The sequence below is a fragment of the Myotis nattereri genome, assembly GCF_964212035.1.
Source record: "Myotis nattereri genome assembly, chromosome: 16".
NCBI lineage: Eukaryota > Metazoa > Chordata > Mammalia > Chiroptera > Vespertilionidae > Myotis > Myotis nattereri.
The window spans coordinates 20,745,625-20,770,920 of NC_138091.1; the positions used below are offsets into that span (position 1 = coordinate 20,745,625).

The 25,296-nt window shown below is 47.7% G+C and overlaps 1 pseudogene across 1 annotated transcript in view; it reads left to right on the forward strand.

Moving 5' to 3' along the window:
- The window catches only part of LOC308531825 (phosphofurin acidic cluster sorting protein 2-like), a 185,539-nt pseudogene continuing 160,243 nt past the window's right edge, over positions 1 to 25,296 (forward strand). Inside the window, exons 1-3 of the transcript in view lie at positions 1 to 9; positions 13,354 to 13,464; positions 15,268 to 15,596. The product of the transcript in view is annotated as a phosphofurin acidic cluster sorting protein 2-like (transcript). The remainder of the gene's footprint in view (positions 10 to 13,353; positions 13,465 to 15,267; positions 15,597 to 25,296) is intronic.

The window sequence follows — 25,296 nt, forward strand, 5'->3', positions numbered from 1 at the left end:
ATGTACCAGGTGAGTCCTGCCCCTGCACAGCACGGTGGTCATTGGCCACCTGTTCGCTGTGAATCTTCAGGTCACTGCCTGTCTCTGAGTGATTGCTCCCCCGAATGTGAGGCCCAATAGGGTGATTGTAGGGTCTCAGTGGGGTGCCGCTGGGTGCCTGGACAGTGGAGAGGTCTGCTGGAGGGGCTGTGTTTGAGCCAATTGGTCATTTTCTCTTGCTTTTGACAAAGTCTCTGCCAAATTTGTGATTCTCCTCAGGGCCCAGGGCTAAGCACTCTAAAGAGATTGGAGATTCCATTATGGGTCCTGGTCCCGGATGAAGCCAGATCAGAAACCCCAGGGTTGAGCTGTCTGAGATGGGGCAGGTTTGGGCTCATTCACTCAGCAAATATAGGAGAAGCCCTGCCAGGTACAGACAGGTCCCTAGGCACTGCCCATAATCCAGTGCTCAGAGCAGACCCCAAGCCTCTGCACCTCAGAGCTTCCTTCTTGTCGGGAGCGATTCAGTCACACTAGGCTGCACAGGCTCATAGTGTCCACAGGACAGCTGATGTGCCGTCCTCCTGGCCTCTACCGATGGCTGCATCTTCCCGTATTGTGAAGAGGACGGTGGGCCTCTGCTCCAGCAGAAAATGTGATTTGGCTTTGGATCAGAGTTGTGAGGGGAGTATGGGTTCTGAATTCAAGGTGCTGGCAGAACCCTGGATCCCACTCATGGTGGTATCTCTGCAAGAGGGCAGAGGTCTGAGGGCTTCTCCTAGGAAAAAGGGCAGGACTCAGAGAGCTGTGCTTGTGGATATGGGTGGTGTGGGCGAGTGGGGAGGTCAGTGGACAGAGTGAGCCCCTCAGAAAATTCATACCTTTCTGCTTCTAATCCCAGCCCAGTCTGCACCCCTATTCAGGGACCTTGCTCACTAATCGGGTAGAACCTCCTCAGTGGCAGCTTGTCTGTTGCTCTCTTCCCATGGGAGTTAAATGTCAATGGAGGAGAAGAACCTCACAGGGCAGCTAGTGAATTAGGCAGCACGTAGGTGTAGCAGCCAAAGTTTGAGGTGTTAGGAGGTCTCTGGGCAGCCAGAGGTGCAGACGGATTATCCTTGTTCACTCATTGGTCAGCTATTCCTGGAGCACCTACTGTGTGCCAATGAGTGACATGAACAGAGTAGACTGCAGCCCTCCTTGTCCTCTAGGAGTTGTCATTTGGGTGTGAGGTTAGTGGGAGGGGACAGGGACACTGAGAGAGCATGTCAGGTTCCCCTGAAGAAGGGGACAGGTGGTTCCCTCATTGATCCAGAGCTGTCAGTTAGGAGGGCTTTGTGCCAGCCCCTCCTGGGTGACCAGGCGCGTCTCTGCCAGGACTGCCAGACTGAAGGTGGACAAGGAGTAGGTCTGGCTTCTGGATGGGCAGGAGCAGCAGGCACAGGACCCCAGGCTCTCTGAGTGGTGCTCTGGGAGGGCTGTGGAAGGAAAGGCCAGGCCTCAGACCCTGCTCTCTACCTATCTCTCTCCCCCGGGCCATCTCCTGCATCCTGGGCATCTGGCTGGACCCGTACCCTGAAGATTTTTATTGGCCGCCAGAATTTCTCAGCTTGATTTGGCCTCCATAGAGCTCACCTTTCCATTCCAAGAGCTGCCAAACCAGGCCCAGCATCTCCACTCACAGCTAGAGCACCTGAGCCCACTGAGGCGGAGACACAGGAGGAGGAGAAGTGGGTGGTGTGTGTGAGGGGAGGGCACGTGGCTGGGCCACACAGAGAAGAGCTCCCAGAGGCTGGGCTTAGGCAGGAGCACAGAGCTGCTCAGGTCAGTGCCCAGTGGCCTGCAGTCTGGAGGACTTCCTGGGGTGGGGGCTTGAACTGGGACTACAGTGATGGAGATGGGAGGTCCCTTCCTTGGAAGGCACACAAAAGGCAGTCATGGTGGTAACATGTTCTCTTTCTGGATCTACAGAAGCAGCTCCAGAGCAAGAGGAAGAAATATCTACAGAGGAAACGCCAACTCTGGTGCCCTCTCCTGAGCCAGAGCAGACTCCAGGCACAGCTGTCCCTGAGCTCCCAGATGTGGACCCACCTGCAGCTTGTGAGCCACTCGCATCAGCTCCTGGGAGGCCTGTGGTCCCAGGTCCTGGGCGGCAGCCTGTGGCAGCTGCCTCACCACAGAGGACTTCACCTCCCCAATAATAGCAATTAAAGAATTTGTGTTTATCTTGCATTGTGGATAAAATTCTAAGAATTTTAAAATACAATTAGAATTTTAGTGTATTTTTCTTACAGTATTGAGTAAAATAAAATGTATTTTAAATAAAATGTAGTAATATTATATTAAAAATAAATTTATATAAATTTTAACTGTATGGTTCTTAAAGTGTAAATTCCAACATCGAGTATATTCACAATTTTTCGCAGCTGTTCCATAGCATCACACTCTCCAGCTCCAGAACATTTTCAGAACCCACATCCGAGGTATGTGTCCCGACCAGGAATCAAACCTGCAACCTTTTGGTGTATGGGTAACTCTCCAACCAACTGATGAGGCACCTGTCCAGGGCGAGAAATAGCAATATTTTCATTTAATTTTTCATTTTGATTTAAGCTGCAGTTGGGTATCTTTCACATACTTTTGGCTGATTTCAGTTTGAGGCCTTTTGCCCTCTGTTCCACTGTATTGTTAGCAAATCTGAATTGTCATGGATGCCAGCTTTTTGCCATGTAAGTTGCAAATGGTTTCTCTAGCTTGCCTTTTGATGTGTGTTTTGCCAAACAGATGCATTACATTTTGATGTGGTCAAATCTGTCTTCTCTTATCATGCTTTTTGATCTTGTCTCTCACTTTGAGTGGAAAAGATGTTTTCCATCTTGTCAGGAAGATAGGCTGGTTGTATTGTCCTAAGGAAGCCCTAAATCTCCGTGGTTTGGAGCAGCAAAGATTAATTTCATAGTCATAGTTAATTTCAGATGGATTGAAAAAGAGTTCCTGTGTTTTGGGTTGTTCATCTTTTTTTTCCTGTAAGGATGGAAGTAAGGACTCCCAAGCTCTTATATGTCACAGTGGAAACCAGAAGTCAAATATTTATTTGACAATGGCCTGTGGTGGACACGACTTCCATTCCCCCCTTTCTAGCAGCTGCCAGTTTCCACATCCAGCTGGTTCTGGGGGGTGTGGTCAGGGCCCAGAGTGGAGGTATCAGCACATCTCACTGGCCAGACCACAGTGATGATGGTTGTATGTGGACATGTGACTTCAGTGAGTTTAATAGGATTCTTTATACTAGTGACCAGAAGAACATTCTGGATGTTTTCAGTGAAATTAGAGCAGCCTGTGAGGGAGAGGAAGAGACAGAGCTGTTAGCCTGGAATAGTTGGGAGCCAGTGGACTGAGGGGTCTTGGGTTTGATTCCAGTCGAGGGTACATACCTCAGTTGGAGGTTAGGTCCTTGGTCCTGGTCTGGGTAAGGGAACCTTATCTGTGGGTGTGACTAACAAAAACCTTTTTAGTGAGAAGCATGGCACTGCCACTTGCATTAATACCTCAGGCACGTTAGCTGATTCTTTAAGTCTTGTTCTTTTCATGTGAAAAATGAGTTGCAAGGATAATATTGCGTAATAAAGTGCTTAACATAAAGAGTTGGATGTGGTGGGCACTCAATATATATTGCCCATTACTATTATAAATACATATGTATGTCAACAATCACCAGGTGGAAATACACAGTGTAACATCAACAAAATCATCTAAAGCAGTAAGATGTTAACAGGAATTGCCCAGGGCCTTTCAACGCTCTATTTCCCCATTTCATCATAAATCATGGACTTACTCATTTCTGGATAGAGAGATAAACTATTGCAAAGGCACATATTCTTCTGAATGAATCTAAAATTTACTTATCTATCTATAAATAAATAAAAAGAGGTAATATGCAAATTAGGCTGGGACGCCATAACAGGTCACAACCAGACAGAAGGAGGTTGCATGGGCAGGTGAGGCCCAGAGCGGGGACAGAGACAGACAAGGGGGGCTGCCCAAGCCAGAGCGGACACAGGCAGGGGGGCCAGGGAGGCCTGGTGCTGGCCGAGCCACTGCGCTGGCTTGGGAGGCCCCAGAGTGGGCACAGGCAGGGGGCAGCGGGGCCTGGGGCAGATTCAGGTGCGGGTCCTGGCTGCCTGCGACATGGGCCTGGCCCAACTCTGGTGGCGGCCCGGAGGGTGCCTCTTCGCATGGCGGGAGGAGGGGCGCCATCTCTTTCGATTTCAATCACCCGCTGGAAATGTAGTTTGAAGTAAAAATCATAACAGGGTTTTGGGGAAACAAACACTGTTCTGAATTTTATCTAAAAATAAATATGCAAACAAATCTGGAAACAGTTGAAAAGAATATAAGAAGGGGACGTGTTCTGTCCATTGGAAAGGACTCTCAAGCAGTGCGGACTGGGTGCCTGAGTGAGCAGGTCACGGGGGCTGGGCAGCGACGTCAGGAACACGGCTGAGCACATGTGGGGCTGCGTGGATCATTAAAGGCCCTGTGGCAACAGATAGCACTGGGACAGCCGTTTAATTATTGAGAGGAAAACTTTAGATCAATATTTCAGATCTTACCAAAGACATTTTAAATGTCTTTAAGATTAATACATTTTACTGTGTCCTTTTCCTTTTGAAAGGTGGAATGAAAATTTTAAAAATAAAAAATGAGAGAATATAAATAAACTCTATTTAATTCCATGATATAGAGAACACTTTCCACATGTTGATGTCTTTTTTGGGTGAGATGTAAAGGAGAAAACGGTCAGTCCTATCAAGTCCTGAGCAAAGAGCCTTGCAGACAGAGAGGTGTGTGTGCAAAGGCCTGAGGTGGGGAAGAGCTCACTGGGGTGAAGGAATGACATACGGGCCAGTGTGGCTGGAGTAAAGAGGGGAGTGTGGGACAGGAAGTTGTGCAGGCCAACGGGGTCCCGAGCCTGCAGGGTCTTGTTCAGACTGTAAAATTTATTCCAAGTGCAATGAGGACTTTTAGAGGATTTTAAGTGAAAGACATTTAGCAACTATCTCTCTGTTTGTATTTGACAATAGTACTTTAATAATCAGATTTGGCTGTTGCATTTTTGATTAGATGCTTTTTCAGTGCCTAGAACATTTTATTAACTTTTATAAAGATACGTTTTTTATTTTAGAATATTCACTCCTAAGTTTAATTTTCTAAAAAACCTACAGCATCTGAGAATTTTTATTTTTTTAATTTAAATATAGTTGCTTTACAATCTTATATGGTTATACTGTTTCTGGTGTATGATATAGTGAATTGACATTTTATCACCTCACCAATTCTTATAGCCATCTGTCACCATGCGAATTTATCACAATATTATTGACTATATTTCCCTTCCCCTTTTCACCCATCCCCCACACCCTCCCTTCTGGTAACCATCTCTTTGGCCTCCTCTTTTATGAGTCTGTTTTTGTTTTGTTTTGTTTTTTTGATTCCACATATAAATAAAACTCTATGGTAATTGTCTTTTGCTGCCTGACTTAGTTCACGTAGCATAATACCCTCTAGAGTCTCTAGACCCATCAGTGTTGTTGTAAATGGTAAAATCCTTCTTATTTATGGTCCAGTAATATTCCATTGTACATATGCACCACATCACCTTTATCCATTCATCTGTTGATGGACACCTAGGATACTTCCGTATCTTGGCTATTGTAAATAATGCTGCAGTGAACATAAGGGTAGAGCCTAGGAGTAGAGCTTTTAAAAGCTCTCCTAATATTAAACCATACTTGTGTTCCAGTACAAACTAATGAAGTAGATATGCTAATGTTTAATTAGTCTTTTGTAGTCATATTTATTAATAAGTTGGTCCACAGCTGGTTTTTTGTATGTGCCAAACTTACTTTTTATTATGATATCTGCTGCATTAACTTCCATATTAAATTTGCATCCACATATGTTTATTTTCTATTATTTGGATTTTGTTGAAATTTTTAAAATATCATTAAATATAAAATGTAAAGGAAGTAAAAGTCACCCCAGGTATTGTTAACAAAAGTTTTCCAATTTTGTTTTCTTACTAAATTATTTTTATTCACTCAGTGTGCCGGTGAACATACTTGTAAATATTTTCATCATTTTTAATGGCTGCATGCTATTACATTTTGTGATTGCATCATCTATATTTTTAATCAATATTGTGATGATATTTAGCTTTTTTCCCCGTCTTCCCTATTATAGACAATGAATCAGTAAATATCTTTGTACATCACTTTTGGACACATTTCTAGGTACATTCAAAGGGAAGCACACTTCATTGTTATACATATTGCCAGAGTGTCCTCCTGGGAGATAGTTTCAACTTGCATTCCCCAAGTTAATGGAAACTGTCAGGTTCATGCAGCCCTGCCAGTCTGATCTGTGAAACAGGATTAATTTTCACAGCACTCGTTACTGGTAAATCAAGGTGAAGATAAACAAGTTCTTTTAAAAAAATTAACTCAATACCTTAAAGAAATAGCAAAAGGAACTTTTTGGAGCTAAATCACAAATACTGAGAAAGGTATCTCTCCAAGATGCAAAGATAACAATTATAAATTATACTGATTATTATTGCAGATACATGAGACCCAGAAACTGTTTGCTTTTATGTTATAAACTACAGGCCCGATGCACGAAATTCATGCAAGAGTGGGCCTTCCTCTTCCCCCGGCTGCCAGCACCGCCTTCCCTCTGGCACCCGGGACCTGGGCTTCCCTGGCAGCCCTGGCTTCGTCTGGGAGGTCGTCCAGAAGGATGTCCAGTCTAATTAGCATATTATGCTTTTATTATTATAGATCATTATGATAGGATTAGTCATTGAAGCAAATACCAAACTGCTTATATTTGTTCTTCCAGTTCTTTGTAAATTTGATTTTATATTTCTTGAAATCTTGGAAGTATGCTACACAGTCAGTTCTCTCTCTCTCTCTCTCTCTCTCTCTCTCTCTCTCTCTCTCTCTCATTCTCTGCTATTCTTGAAAAATACTGTCTCCATATTACTGAGTATTTTTCCACACACACTGAAAAGGAGAAAAGTGTACATTCAACATTGTCATTTTGTGACTTTAAAAAACAAATAAACAAAAAGGACCTGCTTTTGATTAGACAAATTCTAGTTCTGGAAATTTATCTTAAGAATATAATTATCTCTGATGGCGGGATTGGGCCAGGTGCTGGGGATCCCACCATGGACAGGATGGACACGATGGCTTTTCTTCCCCTCATGGAGTTTGTAAACCAGGACAGGAGAGAGCTTCTCAAAGCAAGCAGACAGGACAAAATAACCACAAACTGATAAATGCCGCAAGGAATCAGTAACCTGAAATAGAGATCATGGGGGTGGGGAGAAAAGGGTAACCTCTTAGATTAGATGGTCAGGGAGGTTTTCTCCGAGAGACACTTAAGCTGAGTCAGACAGCTGAGAGCATCTGACACTCAGAAAGTTGGGAAAAGAGCTTTGCAAAAAGAAGGAAGAGCATCTGCAAAGGCACAAAGTGTGTATCAAGGACTGAAAGGAGGGATGCAAGGATGGTACAATATCCGCAAATCAATAAACGTGATACATCACATAAACAAACTGAAAGAAAAAAACCACATGGTCATATCAATTGATGCAGAAAAAGCATTTGACAAAATTCAACACCCATTTTTGATAAAAACTCTAAGCAAGGTGGGAGTAGAAGGATCATACCTCAACATAATAAAAAACATATATGACAGGCCCACAGCCAACATCATACTCAATGGACAAAAACTAACACCATTTCCCCTAAGAACAGGAACAAGACAGGGATGCCCCATCTCACCACTCCTGTTCAACATAGTACTGGAAGTGTTAGCCATTGCAATTCGGCAAGAAGAAGAAATAGAAGGCATCCAAATTGGAAAAGAGGAAGTAAAACTGTCCTTACTTGCACACGACATGATATTATACATACAAAACCCTAGAGACTCCATCAAAAAGCTACTAGACTTAATACATGAATTTGGCAATGTAGCAGGATACAAAATTAACCCCAAGAAATCTGAGGCATTTCTATACACCAATAGTGAACTTTCAGAAAGAGAGATTATAAAAACAATCCCGTTTACCATTGCACCAAAAAAATTAAGCTACCTAGGAATAAACTTAACTAAAGAGGTAAAAGCCCTCTACTCAGAAAACTACAGGATGTTGAAAAAGATATAGAGGAAGACATAAACAGATGGAAGAACATACCGTGTTCATGGATTGGTAGAATCAACATCATTAAAATGTCCATACTACCCAAAGCAATCTATAAATTCAATGCACTTCCCATTAAAAAACCAACGGCATACTTCATAGATCTAGAACGAACTCTCCAAAAATTCATCTGAAATAAAAAAAGACCCCGAATAGCTGCAGCAATCCTGAGAAAGAACAAAGTAGGTGGGATCTCAATACCAGATATCAAGTTGTATTACAAAGCCACTGTTCTCAAAACTGCCTGGTACTGGCACAAGAATAGGCATATAGATCAATGGAATAGAATAGAGAGCCCAGAAATCAGCCCTAACCAATATGCTCAATTAATATTTGACAAAGGAGGCAAGAACATACGATGGAGCCAAGATAGTCTCTTCAATAAATGGTGTTGGGAAAATTGGACAGATATATGCAAGAAAATGAAACTAGACCACCAACTTACACCATACAAAAAATAAACTCAAAATGGCTAAAGGACTTAAATGTATGACAGGAAACCATAAAAATTCTAGAAGAATCCAAAGGCAACAAAATCTCAGACATATGCCAAAGCAATTTCTTCACTGATACAGCTCCTAGGGCACTAGAAACTAAAGAAAAAATGAACAAATGGGACTACATCAAAATAAAAAGCTTCTGCACAGCAAAAGAAACCATCAACAAAACAACGAGAAAACCCACTGTGTGGGAAAATAAATTGAAGAAAAAAAATCAAATGAATATTCCTTAGAGAAACCCTTGAAGTTCATGAAGCACCTGCTGAAGAAGGCAAACTTGTCAAAGTTGGAAGTGGGTCAAAGTCATTGTCATGAGCTGCAAATGCACTGCCCTCCAGTGGATGAGTGAGACATGGCACATGTGTTGTGGGGCTCATGGTTATGTCAGCAATGGAAGCAGACACCAAACTGAGCCTTTGCCTGGGCTTGCCTTCAGACCAAAATAAAATCGGTCAGAGTTAATATTTTGGGGTGCCTTCTAGTAGAAGTCACTGTCCCATCATTTCACACTAGGAAGAAACAGGCTTTGTCCCAAGTCTGGCATTTTAGGGAGTCTGCATTGAGCTCCTGAGTCAGGCCCTGGGTTCCAGGACAGAAAAGCCAGACCAGGTCCCAGCCCTTGGACTCCAGGGAAGGGGCAGGGAAGTGTGGGGATTATGGGCCTACATCACAGTGGTATATGTCTGGTTGAAAGAAATAGTACATAAACCAAAAAGCATGTTGATGGAAGCCTTCTGATTAAACAACAAACAGTTTAGAAGACACTACCCTCAACCTATCTGTAAACTTTCATCTACATTTAAACACAGTGTTATCCCCAATATGGGGTCACCCAATGTTCCCACTCCCCGTTCATTTAACATGAATGTTATCCCTGCTCTTTAATAATTTTGAACCTATGATTGCGTGGCTGCACAGCCCCTCTTATGGCACATTGTTCATGACTGACCTGCTGCCGACCTCTTGGCCAACCACATCTTGTTTGCCTCTGAAAGTGCAGTTCGGCTGCTATGAGCTCCAGGTAGCTTCCACATGTGGAATCATTCATTAACCTTCCAGAGCATACGCACCCTATTCTTTTCCCTTAAAATGCTGGCACCTCGTGTCTTACCTTATTTAGATCAGAAGCTCATTCCAGGCCAAGGTGCTGCTCAATCAGATCTCCATCCAGCTCTGCACAGCACTTGGCATACAGTGAGCACTCAGTAAAGACGTGAGCAGCACCTTAATTCTAAATGAGTTACGGTGGCAGAGACCTTTAATTGTCCATCAAATCCATTCACCTGACTTGGGGTGCACAGCTGGATGGTACATCCCAGCCCCCCTTGCTGCCCTATGAGCTGCCATTGTCAGTGGGAGAGGACAGGGACTGATGCACACCATGGCAGACCTCATGGATACAATCCCCCAGCATGCACTTCTCTGTGGCCTGTCCCTTTGGGCTAATGGAAGCACATGGGTCGGGGGGAGGGTGGTCCTAGGGATGAAGAAGGCCCATAATGGAAGAACTCTGGGTTTTTGAGTGACCACAGAGGATGCATCTCTCCAATCTGAGCATCCTCCCCCCACCCACCAGCACTGGTATGTGGAAAACATAGTCACATGCTATGGAAATTTGGTGTTTTTTTTTCCATAATCCAGCATAAGGTAATCCCCCCCACAACAGGATTAAACCACAGGATGAACTTACATGGTTATCCTTCTAGGGCCATTTAAAATGACAAAGTCAATTTGGCTCTGAGAACTGAGCTGGTCTGTGGTGGATGGATCTGCCTTTCTGTTACCTCAGCGCCTGTGCCCTGAGCACTCACACTGGTCCATGCGGAGAAACCACAGGCCCTGCCCTCTAGGAGCTCACAGGCTGCAGGGCAGGTGGACACACCACGCAGACTCAGTCACGTGAGAGGGAAGGGCAGTGGCTGTGTGGAAAGGGAGCAGGTGCTGCGAGGAGGGCTGGAGACTCCTGGGTGAGGGGCTGGAAGGCTGCACTGAGGCGGCATTTATATTCCCAGCAGCAGCACCAGAGGAGCCAGTCCTGCACACACTCAGGTGTAGTTAGCCTGGCGGAAGGCACAGCTGTGCAGACACTTGGAGGCAGACAGTGTCTGGATAGAGAGGAGGTTAGAAAGATGGTCGGGGTGGCTGGAGGGAACTGGGAGGAGATCGGGGGGGGGGGGGGGGGCAGGCCCAGGGCCTGGTGTGGGACGACTGTGCTAGTGACCTATTGCTGAGAGTTACCCCACACTAGAGACTTAACCAACACACACATATGAGCTCACACGTCTGTGACGAGGAATCCCGCATGGCCAGCTGGGACTTCTGTGGTCTCACCTGAGGCAGGATCTGTTCACTGAGGGTCTGAGCTCACGCGGGGGCGGGGGGGTCTTTGGGATTCAGTTTGGATGGAAGGCCTGACTTCCTCTCTGTCTGTTGGTCTCATTCAGTGCCAGGCCATGTGGGTCTCTCCAGCAGCAACTCACAGCACAGAGGCTTATTCCTCAGTGTGGCCTGACAGAGACAGAGGCAGAGACAGACAGACAGAGAGAAAACAGTTCAGTGTGAGCAAGTGTGCAGGCACTGACTATTTGAAAAAAAATTTTTTATTTGATTTTATAGAGAGAGGAAAGGAAAGAGACAGAGAGAGAAACATCCATGCAAGAGAGCAGCACTGATTAGTTGCCTCCTGTACCCGCCCAACCAGGCATTGTACCTACAGCCGAGGCATGTGCCCTGTCATGGAATCACACCAGCAACCTTTTGGTGCACAGGACGACACTCAACCAACTGAGCCACTCTGGCCGGGCCAGGCACTGACTTTTGGAACCAAATCATGGGGGTCATGTTGGATCCCTTTGCCGTTTTCTGTGGAGTCACTACTGACGCCCACACTTACGGGGAGGGCACACATTCACACCACACGAGGAAGGTGGAGACCATGGGGAGTCACTGAGGAGGGAACTGGTGACCCCAGAGGTCCATGCCTTGCCCAGGATCACAGACGGTCAGAATGCAGAGCCTGAGATAAACCCAGCAGTATCTTCAAAGGGGGGTCCTAGGTGCCCCCAGGTTTCCTCAGGGGCTCTGGAGAAGGCTGTGCTAGTAGAATCTTTACAGACATGGAGATGGCATGGGGGAGATGGTGAGCAGTCTAGCCAGGCATTTGGCCAGAATTTGTCTGAAAAGGTGCCCATGCCTGGAACCACAGAGGCGCGTCTCTGTCCACAGCCGACCCAGGGCGGAGAGAGCTGGGCCTCTTAGGCTGAGCTCACACATGTGCAGTTCTGAATCACATCCTCATTGGATAATTAGGAAACTGAGGCCCAGAATCAGACAGGGACTATCTGGGGCACATGACATTCAGAGCCCAGAGTTCAGGAATGTTCAGAACTTCCAGGGCAAGGCTCCCACCTCCCACAGAGTTGGTCTGGAAATTAGAAATCCTGACATACTGGGCAGCTCCTGCCTGTTCCTCCCTATGTGGGGGCCGTTTTGTTCTGGGATCCAGAAAGGGAGCACTGGCATGTACACACACACACACACACACACACTCTCTCTCTCTCTCTCTCTCTCTAGATGTGATGACCTTGGGTGGGATTAGAAGAAAAGCAGACACAGAGGAGGTGACAACAGGAAGGAAAAGAGGTTGGAGGCACGACCTACATGTGACTGTTCTCCTCCTACTTTACAGCTCCTCCCCCACAGGAGCCTGAACAGCCCTAAGAAGCTCTTGCTCCATAACCCACTGTGCAGGCAGGAGAGAGACGGGCCTGACAGGCACAATGACTTATCCAGGGTCAAGAAGAGGTAAGAATGAGGGGTTGAGTCTGTACCCAGGTCGGCTTCCTCAAGTCTGGGACCCTGGCTGCACCCAGAGCTTCTAGGGGGCTGGGCAGAGGGCTGTGCTGGTGCCACTGTGTACAGATAAGGTGTTTCATGGAGAGGGGTCTGCAGACAGCAGCCCACAGGACTACTTGCATAGCTGTCATGAGATGAGGGGACTCAGGGATGACAATCCCAGGTATGAGGTCACTATCCAATAGGACTTGCAACCCCGTAACCAGGCAACCACATCTAGCCCACCAGGCAGCTCACTTGCCAAGAGGCATTTGCCAGAGCAAGATGTTTCCTTGCTGTGTTCCCCGTGATTGGTGCTCTTGCTTCCGGAGACCCGGCAGTGAGAGCTTTTTCGGACGGCTTCGACGTTTGTTCAACCGTCATTCCCGACGTATCTATCCACTTCCTAGCTTTTGGTCTCAGGTAACACAAGGTGGCCGGGGTCAGACCCATTCAGGCCAGGCCACCTCTGTGCGCCATCCCTGTGCAGCCCACATACCGCTGGGACGGAAAGAGGTTGCTGGGTCTTGGATAACCTAGCAGTCCTGTCATGGTCACACCCCAGGACAGGGCAGGCAGGTGGAGATGGGGTTACAGAGGGTCCTTTATCTGTGCCAATGGGCATCCTAGACCTCAGGCTGTCTCACCTTTTCCTCCAGTGGAGGTCTCAGCAGATCACAGTGTGTCTGGGGTGGAGGGTCACAGGGTCACAGAACCAGCAGAACAGGGCTCTGAGGCTTTCCTCCTGGTGACTGGGAGCTGTCTTTACAGAGCTCCGCACAGGAGAACGGAGAGGAGCTGACGGATGGGGTCCTCACCTCCATGCCCCTGCAGGAGGCACAGGTGCCCCAGTCACTCTCCAGCGTGCAGCAAGGTCGCAGGGTGAGTCTAGGTCAGGGGTGGGCAAACTTTTTGACTCGAGGGCCACAATGGGTTCTTAAACTGGACTCAGAAGAAGGAGCTGCGGCCGTGTTTCCCGACGTTGCCATGTGAACACTGCTGCTGGTGAAGGAGCGGAGGGGAGAGCAAGAGAACCCTCCGCTCTTTCAGCTCGCGGGCGGATAGAACAGCCGAACGGGCCGGATCCGGCCCGCGGGCCTTAGTTTCTCCACGGCTGGTCTAGGTGCTGGGTTGACCCAGATTTCAGGACCCCTTGCAATCAAAGGGGTCCCTGGGTTCCAGAAGCTGCCCTGTGACTCCCCTGAGAGCCCTTCCGGATTCTAATTTCCAATGGAATCTGGGTTCCCATCTCCTCCTCCCAACCCACTCTCACTGTTCAGCCCCTTTCAGATGAGATACAAAGTCACTGCCCACAAAGTTTTAGGAGTATGAGAAGAAAGACTTTGCTTCCTTTCACTTTATGCTCAGTCAAGAGTATTTGTGTATTTTTCTACAGCCTTTCCTTTTTAATGCCCATCTCCATGTGTCCACCTTGGCCTGACAATCCTTACACACCTTCTCCCGCTCTTACACAACATCGTGATGAATAGGGATGCTTTTCCCAAGAGGATGTGGGGATCATGGTACCAAGTCTGTTGCTTTGCCATGTGCTGCCCTGAGGACCACATCCCTGGGGCCCCTCCAGGTCAGGAGCTGGGGCCTCCCTGGGCTGCACAACATACCAGGAGGGGGACCTGTAATCAGGGCTGTGGATTCCATCTCTTCACTGCTGTGGGACCTGGACATGATCCCCTTCTGTTGCCATGTCAACAGTGCTGCCCTGAACACCCCACTTGTCCTCATATCCAGACCCTCCCACCCCAGGAAAAGCCTCCATGTTCCCATCTTAGAGTGGGATGCTCTGTCAGAAATCCCAGGACTGATACTGTCCAAACAGGGAGGTGCTGTCCTTCCTCTGCTAAGAAACGACCTCAGGGACTAATGTGTTTCACCAGTCCCCACCTACAAGTCTACTTTTCCTGCCAGGAAGATTTTCTCATGTCCATGTGAGAAATTGTCAAACCTGTGAAGAATATGTGGGAGGTTATTTGAGCTAAAGTGTCACCAATTGCCAGGAAACAAAAATCTCAACAGATGTAGATAATGCTCTGGAGAATGGCAGCTCTGCACCTTATTTTATACATTAAAATTCAAACAGGAGACCTACGTGGGTCCCATGAAATCCTAAGTGATAGATTAGGGAGCCAGGAGAAAGCGCAGCAGGGAGATCTCTGGGCCTGGATGGAAGATACAATGATAGACACGCACTTCCTTCACTGAGGTGTGTGCAGGGTAGTTAACAGTCAACGATGAACTCGGTAACAATGAGGGATGTGTGGTCTCTGCAGAGAGCAGAGCGGCGCCTGTGCTTTGAGGGTCTGAATAAAGGAAAATTACATTGACGTTCCAAGGATATGTCATTCTAGATGCAAAAAGACAATAGACAGACTCAGTTAAGGTAAACATTGACCCTGCTCAGGGAAGATGCCAGTCTAGCATGTGACTGCCCACCGTAAACTGCTTTTAGTTTGAAAGTTTTCATTTCAGACCATCCTTTGTGGTTACTTTAGGTCTCTGAGTTTGCAAGGCCGCCAGGTTAGTGTGTGGCCCCTTTGGTCACTCCTGCCCCACCTCTTGCCACCAATCACTGAGTGCCTGGGGGTTCAGTCTGAGCTGGAGCCCCCAACGCACCTGGCAGTTTATGAGCTGCCTCTGATGGCATGTGTCCCCTCTGTCCCAACACAGGATGGAAGTAAGACCGCTGTGGGGCCTGCAGCTACAGCTTCATCACCACCCGCTGGCCTAGGCAGCATGCCAGCTGCCTGCAACACACAGGTGCCCATGAACATCTTTGCAACCTGGAAGGTCGACTACTCCAGCCCCACCTGCGTGCCCAGGCTATGCAGCCTCACCTTGACCAATCTGGTGATTCTCAAGGCGCTGGAAGAGGAGCTCACCTCCGTAGTCATTGCTGTGAGGCTGAAGGACAGTAAGTGCGTCCTGAGGTCAGACGAGATTGTGCTGCCCCCGACGGGACCAGTGCAGACCGACCTGGCACTGACCTTCTCCCTGCAGTACCACCACTCCCTCAAGCAGGAGGGCAACAAGCTGCAAATCCTGCTGCAGAAGAAGCTTCGGCTGGAAGACCAGACCGTCTTGGGTTACCAGACACTCGCCATGGGCACCCTCGACATGGCTGAGGTGCTGCAGCGAGCCCCTGAAGGGGTAAAGGTTTTGAGCCTCTACACCACATTCAGGGAGGCATCTGTCCACGTGGCTGAGGTGAGCATCTCCTCCCTCTCCAGCCAGCCCATGGACACCAAGGACAGCACCCAGCAGGCCAAGTCCAGGCTTCATGAAATCTCTGAGCAGCAGGCCAGCCCTGGTCCCTGGCACGGGCAGCACCAGGAGGAGGAGGAAGACTTGGATGTGGGAGACGCCAAAGAGCAGCACCAAGGTGACGTATTGCCATTCACGACCAGGCAAGAAGCTGCCAAAGAGAAAGTTGGGGAGTGGCTTCGCAGGATCCGAGAGTGGGAGGAAGACCTGGACCTGCAGCAGAAGTCTTCCGAGAATATCCCTGAAGTTGAGGACATGAATCTATTGTATGATTCATTAGGGGACCCCAGTGAGAGCAGCCCATGAGAGTGTCCTCAGGACCCTGAGTCCCTGGCTCAGGCCATACTTGGAAGCCCTGTCTCAGCCCAGCGGTCAGATAGAGAGCTACAGTGCCAGCGCCAGGAGGAGCCTCCAGGTCCAATCCAGGTGACAGACAACATGAGCCCCAAGAAACCAAGGAATGGCATCTCATCCTCGGTGGCCGACAGCACACCTACCCAAAGGACTGGCTGGCACAGCCCTAGGACTGTCAAGAGGCAGAGACCTCTGCCCTGGACCTGTTCACTGAGATGCTGCCACACTGTGGGTGCGTCACCAAGAGCGAGTCCTCATCGCCTCCACCAGATCCCAGGGGGAGCAGGCGGCCGCTGGGGCTGGAGCACATCCCTGAAGGAGCGGCAGGTGGCACAGCCAGGAACAGGTGGGCCAACAGCCTGGACAACAAGCACTTCCCCGACCGGCTGAGCCAGCTGCAGATCCCCAGGGAGACGGTGTTCGACCAGCTGAACCACATCTCATCTCCGACAACCAGCTGCCCCAGAACATCCTCCTCCTCAGCACCTCCAACTGGCAGGAGCAGTTCCCGCCTGAGTCCTGCAGCAACACATGCTGCCCGGGCTGTGCACGTGCTCTAAGGCTGAGGTCCATGTGGCCTTCAGCTGTATGGTCTCATGGATGCAGAAATACTGTCCCCGCAATTCTCAGCCCCCGGAGCCATTGAAGATCGTGGTGGTGGGAGCACAGCAGTACTTCAGCGCTGTGCTGTGGGTCTTCATGGAGCTGCTGTCACATGAGAAGCCCAACTGACAGGCTCCATGAGCTTCCTGATCATTCCACATGTGGGAGGCCCCCTGCCAGGGAAGGCGCCATGACTTTCTTTAAGTCATGTTGACTGAACCCAAGGCTTGGGCATAGCCCTACCTTGGGGGCATTTCTGGCCAAAAGGTGAGAATGCCTTCAGCTGGACTCTTCAAAGCCCAGGTGCCAGGACTGGGTTTTTATTATGTAAATTCAGTCAAGTACCTGGAATACCTCCCTTATCTTGAGTTTTGGTGAAACCTCCTGATATTTTGGGGAATTAGGACTATAAAATAAACACGCTGTCTTGGGACTTGGTCTTCTCTGCCTCTCTGCTAGAGGAGGACAGAAGCCCACCCAGGCCCAGCTGTACTTTCTATTTTGTGTCTGTCTTTCATTTTTTCTCAATCCCTGAGGCGCCTCCATTTGAAGGAACCGGTACACGCTCTCTTTCCTGTGCGGGATACGGAGAAGGGAGCCCCAAACCCCGGAACACCACCGGTTTAACACCCATGGCCAGGCGCTTGCGCTCCATCAATTACCACTCCCCAATTTCCACGACCTGTCCTGGCAGGGCCTGTTCCCAAGCTGTAGGCCCAGAGCCCCATGCAGGACAGGCTGGGCATGGTGTTGAGAATCACACAGTACATTCAGGGGTCCAACTGTGTCCGCTGGCTGCTCTTCAAGGAAGCCATGCTCACCTACAACAGAAGAGCCCCAGTGAGGAGTCCTTCCACCTCATTCCCTTCGGGGTGGGGGTGGGGGGTGGGAGGATGGAACCTGAAATAGTGGAACTGCCCTCGGCCACGTCAGGAGACACAGATGATGCAGTCCCTTGGGCTTCAGTGTGCTTCCATCCATCCCACCATACAGATCTGCGGCCAACAGGAGGCCTTGCCCACCCCACCCACCTCCCCCAGGCAGGGCATTAATGCTGAGCCGATGGGGCTTAAGGTAGATTACTCAGACAGGAAGAGAGACTTGGAGAACAAAGACCTGGCTACCACCAAACACACACTCAAGTGCGCCGTCTAGTCTCTCTAGATCAGCAGGCTGCCCAGCAGTGGTGAGGCTGCAGCCACGTCCAACGTGTCCATGACAGTGTCTCCGAGGAGAAGAATAAGGAGGTGTTTTTGCCCAAGAACATGAAGTAAGGGACATGAAATGAAAGCCAGTGCCTGGAGGGCATAAGCCGCCTCCTCTGCAGGGCCAAGCACCAGGAGAACATGCTGCGGGTCCTCATGGAAGGTGTGGTGTGGATTGACCTGAAGTTCTTCCAGCTGGAAGCCCAGGGTCCTCCCATGTCCAGTACTTCCCCATCTGCATCTGCAGGCTCCGACTCCACCTCCCAGCCCTGCCTGTGGCCCTGCCGATGCCAAGCACTTGAGGGCCCACCTGCTCTTCTGTTAACATTGCAGTTTAGAGCAGAGACCGACCCTGGAAACACAAAGAGAAACCTTCTTAAGTACGAATGTGCTCACAGCCCGGAAACTAATGTGGGGCCCCCATTGGGAGCCCCAACTGCTCTGCTGATTAACCAGAACTCTCTGTGGGTGGGAGGTCAGGCAGGAGTGCTGAGCTGGAGAATCATGGAAGGTGGGCTTTGGCTTGAGGACCCCTAACACTCCCAGCGAGAACTGGACTCACCTTCTCCACCTGCCCTTCCTGGAAGCCAGGACTCTACTGCCCGGGAGAGCCGGCTCCCCTGTGTGCCCAGACTCAAGAGCTGAGAGGCCAGGGGTCAAGGGCTGGACTCCCCTGGGGGCATCCTGAGCAGAACACAGAGTCCAGTCAGCTCAGCCCTGGGCTCCAGCGGCCAAACAGTGGCCCCAGCACCACTCACTTGGTTTCCACATAAACTTGATCCTCACAGACAAAACAGGACCTATAAGGTGGAGACCGCCCAGGCACCCCGCCTGGACAAACTGACCAAATACCTGGTGCCAGCCTTCCTGTGCAGCAACCCCACCTTCGTCCCCACCCACCCACCCTTCTGTGTGAATACAGAACATGTGCTACTAACCAACATATGTGGGACCAACCATGTACCAGGTGAGCCCTGCCCGTCCACAGCACCGTGGTCACTCAGCCACCCGCTGCTGTGAGTTCGGGTCACTGCATCTCTCTGAGTGTTTGGTCCTATGAACATGGGGAGAGCCTAGGCCCAGCCTCATAGGGTTATTGTAGGGACTCCGGGGGTTCTCCCTGGAAAGTGCTCTCTGGGTTTCTGGACAGTGGAGAGGTCTGATGGAGGGGCTGTGGCTGTGCTCACTCGCCATTTTCTTTCCCTCTTGAAAAAGCCTCACCATCATTTGTGATTCTCCTCTGGTCCTGGGCTATACTATTTTCTTTTTTGATAAAGAGCTTAAACATCCATTAGGGGTCCCTGTGTTGGGTGAAGCCATATTAGAAATCCCAGGGGTGAGCAGAGGGACCCCAGGCTCACTCAGCTATCTAAGGGGCGAGGGGGCTGGTTTGGGTTCATTCATTCAGGAAATAGATGAGAAGCCCTGCCAGGTACAGACACGTCTCTAGGCACTGACCATAATCCAGTGCACAGAGCAGACCCCAACCCTGCAATGCAGACCTTCCTTCTAGTCGGGAGCGATTCAGCCACACTAGGCTGCACAGGCTCATAGTGTCCACAGGACAGTTGATGTGACATCCTCCTGGCCTCCTCGAGGTATCGCTGCATCTTCCCATGTTTTGAAGACGAGGGTGGACCTCTGGACCAGCACAAAACGTGAGTGGGCTTGGAATCAGAGCTGCGAGGGGAGTATGGGGGCTGTGATTTTGAAATGCTAGCAAAACCCTGGACCCCACACATCGGAAGATTTCTGCAAGAGGACAGAAGTCTGAGGGCTTCTCCTAGAAAAAAGGAAGGGAGTCAAAGAGAGCTGTGCATGTGGAGTGGGTGGTGTGGGTGAGGGGGAGGGGATGGGGCTGGACCACACAGAGAAGAGCTCCCAGAGGCTGGGCTTAGGCAGGAGCACAGAGCCGCTCAGGTCAGTGCCCAGGGCCTGCAGTCTGGAGGACTTCCTGGGGTGGGGGCTTGAACTGGGACTTCAGTGATGGAGATGGGAGGTTGCTTTTTTGGAAGGCACACAAAAGGCAGTCATGGTGGTAACATGGTCTCTTCCTGGATCTACAGAAGCAGCTCCAGAGCAAGAGGAAGAAATATCTACAGAGGAAACGCCAACTCTGGCGCCCTCTCCTGAGCCAGAGCAGGCTCCAGGCACAGCTGTCCCTGAGCTCCCAGATGTGGACCCACCTGCAGCTTGTGGGCCACTCGCCTCAGCTCCTGGGAGGCCTGTGTCCCAGGTCCTGGGCGGCAGCCTGTGTCAGCTGCCATAGCAGAGAGGGCTTCCCCTCCCCAATAATAGCAGTTTTCAAAATGTTTGTGTTTATCTTACATATACTTTGAATTTGGTTTTTCTTATGCTATTGAGTAAAATAAAATGCATTTTGAATAAAATTTTATAAAATACTATTAACAAATTTAACTTAAGTTACATAAAATTTAATTCTATGATCCTTCAAAGTGCCAAATTCAACATCATTAAGTACATTCACAATTTTTGGCCACCATCGCATCATCTCACAATCCCTCTCCAGAATATTTCATCCAGACCAATCCAGGTGGTAGCCGTCATTGCTCATCCTCCCCCGCAAGCCCTGACAGTCCCTCATCTCTATGTGTCCCCATGGGTTTACCTTTTGTGGGTTTTCACAGAGCATATGAGTCCTTTCCTGCCTGACTACGTAATGAATCAGATGCGAAGACTGATTGGGATTTGGTGGCAACGAACACAATTTTTATTAAGAGGGAAAATCCCTAAGAGGCAAACATTATATGTAAAAAGAAGCCTCAATATTAAATATTTGTACTACTTTGGGGTATGGACCACTGTGAGAATTATGACATGAGAGTTGTAAACCATAGGGAAATGCCTGGGTCTCTGAGACACCTATAAAATCCTTCTTTTCCTGGACAGGCAGCGTTTATCTGTGGGTAGTATTTTGTTCTACTATGCAGAGTGTAAAGATATGAAAGTCAGATGTTCCTCTTTATCATCATATTAAGCAATAAAATATATGATTTTTTAAAGATTTTAGAAAAGTTTTTTAAAATATCGTTTTATTGATTTTAGAGACAGCGGATGGGAGAGGGATAGACTGACAGAAACACAGATGAGAGAAAACCATTCAATGGCTGCCTCCTGCGTGCCCCCCTGAGGGGATCCAGCCAGCAACCTGAGCATGTGCCCTAACCAGGAATCAAACTGGGAACTTTTTGGTTCATAGGTCAACACAAAACCACTGAGTCACATGAGCTGGGCAGAAAAAAATAATGTTTTTTAGTTAAATGAGGATTTAAATGTGATCAAAAGAAGATACATTCACTCCTCCTACCAAGAAATAATTGCCGTGAACAAGAGGCTTCCATCTTCCCAGCTCAGTGCTGTGGTGTGTGGGTGTTGCTGGGAGAGGGTCTCAGGGCCGTGCTCCTGTGTAAGCTGACATCTCCACAGGTGGCCATAGCACAGTCCCGTTCCCCTCATTCATTCTCAGTGACCACCACAGACTCCTTGGCGGGTCAAGTTCATGGCTAAGGTGTTCCATTGTAATCACCGAGAGGCCCGCCTCCAGGAGGGTAGACAGTGGATGTTTTTGTTTGGGGCAGTGACAGGCAGAGAATGACCATATCTTACCTCTGTATACGCAAGGGTATGCAAAGGACGTTTTTAAATGCTCCCAGACACTCTCACCGCATCCCAAGACCAGAGGCATCCACTCTAGAACTGGCAGCCTCCCCAAACCCAAGGGCTCAGACCAAACAATGCTTTTCAGAATTTGAAGTTAACTTTTTCACCCTGAACTTAAACAGCCCAAGTCTGCATATAAAACAAGAGAGACATGCAGGGTTTCTATCTTGGGAGACACACTGTGCGGGGAGGGGATACAAACCTCCGACAGACACACACCTCTAAGGGGAGACGTGCAAAGACAGCCAGACTGGTTCTGCCGTCTCCTGACAGTCCCTGTCATCAGGCCTCCCAGGTTCCAGTGAATTTCCACAGTCTTAGGAGCAGACCACTTGCTGCCAAAGATTCATATCACCAAGATGGCTCAACATGATTGACAGGTGTCTCCAATACATCACATCTAAGGTCAAAAGACACTTTGCAAAGATAAGCATCTATACATGAATGGAGGCAGAGAAGAGGGCTGCAGGTGGACACAGAAACTGGGACCCACCATGTTACACATCTGTGTCACTAAGGACATCTTCCAGTCCATGGATCACCTTGTATTAGTTACTTGGCGGGATCTTTATTAGCTCCAAAATTAAAAAGAAAAGAAAATCAAATATTCCTTTTAAATCTTTCAACTTTATCAAATACATTCCTAAGAAGGCAAACTTCTCTTTTTTAAGAGACATTTTATAGATTTTTAATTGAATTTATTGGAGTGGTCTTGCTTAATTATATAGTTTTCGGGTTATAATTCTACATCATTTGTATATTGTATTTTGTGTGCTCCACCTTAAGTCAAGTGTCCTTCCATCACCATTTATCCACACTATACCCTCTACTGCCTTTTCCCATTCACTTTCCCTTCTAGTAATCACCATGCTATTGCCTGCGTCTATGAGGTCTTTTTTTTTGGTTGGTTGGTTGCTTTGTTTCTTGATCCCTTCACCTTTTTAAAAAATATTTTTACTGATTTTGAGAAAGAGAGAGAGAGAGAGAGAGAGAGAGAGAGAGAGAGAGAACGCAAAGGAGACAGAAAGAGAAAGAGAGAGAGACATCAGTGTGATGTGAGAATCAAGGATCAGAGGCTGCCTCCTACACCCACTACTGGGGACCCATCTAGCAATCCCTTTATGAGCCCTGACCTGGAATCCATCCAGCAACCTTCAGGTGCATCTGCGATGCCCAAACAACTGAGCCACACCAGCCAGGGCTTCCTTCACCTTTCCAACCTGTTCTGCAGCCCCTCACCCCTCTGACAGTTTTCAGTCTGTTCTCTTTCTTTGGTAGATGTAAGTGCCTTGGAATTTCACTCATTTTCCCTTTCTAATGAAAGTTAAATTAGGTATGTGACCCTGGTAGATTTTTTTCTTTTAACCTAAAAATTGGAGGATATACATCTCTTTCTATAATAGACTACAGTTGATTTGATTTGATATAGTGATTTCTACTTTTTAAAATTTTGTTAGTGGATACCTAGTTAAATAGTAGAATGACATATTTAACCCTTCATTTCTCTATTTATAGAGTCCAGAACAAAACAGTAACTTGAGTCCCCTTTATGCAACACAAGGATCAGAATGTGTTTTCTCCCCTGCATTCCATTCCAGTCTTCAAATTTATGGTCTTTGCTAAATTATCCAGAGAGTTAAGAAGCTGGTAATTCACTATATATTTGTGCTGACAAAACGCTATTTAAAAGTATTTTCACTTGATTTTGTAAATATATTTACAATAGAAATAACCTAATTGTGTAGATTTTGAGTTGTGAAAAATTCCTCCTAACACTAATAATTTTCCTGGGCTGAAGTGCCTCACAATGGACCCATGGGGAGGGAACCAGTAATCAAGCAGTTAGGAAAACATTACAGTATTTCAGGTGGAAAATGATGGTGGTCAAAAGTAAGGCACTGGGACAATGATTAGAAAAGTTATGTGTGAGTTATTTTATTTTATTTGCTTTTGTTTTTTATTATTATTTTTAAAATCTTTATAGTTAAAAAAGTATTACGTATGTCCCCCTTTATCCCTCCTTGATCTCTTATAGCCCCCCCCTTACCCCCTGCCCCAGGTTTTCAACCACCTTATTGTCTGTGTCCATGGGTTATGCATACATGCATACAAGTTCTTTGGTTGATCTTTTCCCACTCACCCACTCTCCCCTGCCTTCCTTCTGAGGTTCAACAGGTTTTTTCATGCTCCTTCTATGTCTCTGGATCTATTTTGTTTATCAGTTTATTTTGTTCATTAGATTCCACATATGAGTGAGATAATGTGATACTCATCTTTCTCTGACTGGCTTATTTCTCTTAGCATAATACTCTCCAGGTCCATAGTAGTTTTTGGTGGCGTCTTTAGGGTTTTCTATGTACAATATCATGTCATCTGCAAATAATGACAATTTCATTTCCTCCTTTCTAATTTGGATGCCTTTCATTTTTCCTTCTTGTCTGATCACTATGGCTAGGTCTTCCAGTACTATGTTGAACAAGAGTGGTGAAAGTGGACATCCCTGTCTTATTCCTGTTCTTAAGAGAAATGGTTTTAGTTTTTGCCCATTGAGTATGATGTTGGCTATAGGTTTGTCATATGTGGCTTTTATTATATTAAGGTATGATCCCTCTATTCCCACTTTGCTAAGAGTTTTTATCAAAAAAGGGTATTGGATTTTGTTGAATGTGAATTATTTTAAACTAGAGGCCCCATGCACCCATGCACCAGTGGGGTCCTTCAGCCTGGCCTGTGCCCTCTCGCAATCCGGGACCCCTTAGGGAATGTCGGACCGCTGGTTTCCCTCACTGGATTGGGACGAAATCGGCAGTCCGACACACCAGATGGGGCCAAAACCAGCAGTCTGACATCCCCTGAGGGATAAATAGTGTGCGAAGAGGCAGGCGACAGGGGAAGAGCCCGAGCTGGGCCACTCATCCCTGCCCTGCTGTGCCTGCCACCACTGCTCAGTAAAACTGCTGCAACAACGGAGGCAGGAGAGGCTCCCGCCTCCACAGCTGCGCTCGCCTGTTGTGAGCCTAGTGTCTGGTGTCCCTCAATCAGCTGAGTGGCGCTCCTACTGTGGGAGCACACTGACCACCACGGGGCAGCTCCTGTGTTGAGCATCTGACCCCTGGTGGTCAGTGCACATCATAGTGACTGGTCAAATGGTCAACAGGTCAACCAGTCGACTGGTTGCTTAGGGTTTTATGTACATAGATGAAGAACGAACAAGATCAGATGCAGAGGTGTGGAATAAACTGGGTGAGTGGGCCTGTGAGAATCCCACATGTGAGGAACCCATAAAACAAACCTGGATGTACTTCAAGAAGTATTGACTGCAAACTAACTGGTGCATAGACTGAAAAATATTTCATATTAATATTTTTAATATTTTTCAAAAGAAACAAGATATGGTTCTTATCCTCAAAAATTTTGCAATTTATTTATGCTAGATGCACAGAGTATGAGCTCTGTTCAGACATGTTTACAGGATGGCTGAATGTGGAAATATGGGAAAAAGAAATTAAGCCCACAGATATAGACATGAGATTCTACTGAGCAGCCATTGAAACCATGATGACATTGGATGAGCCACCAAAGGAAATAATAA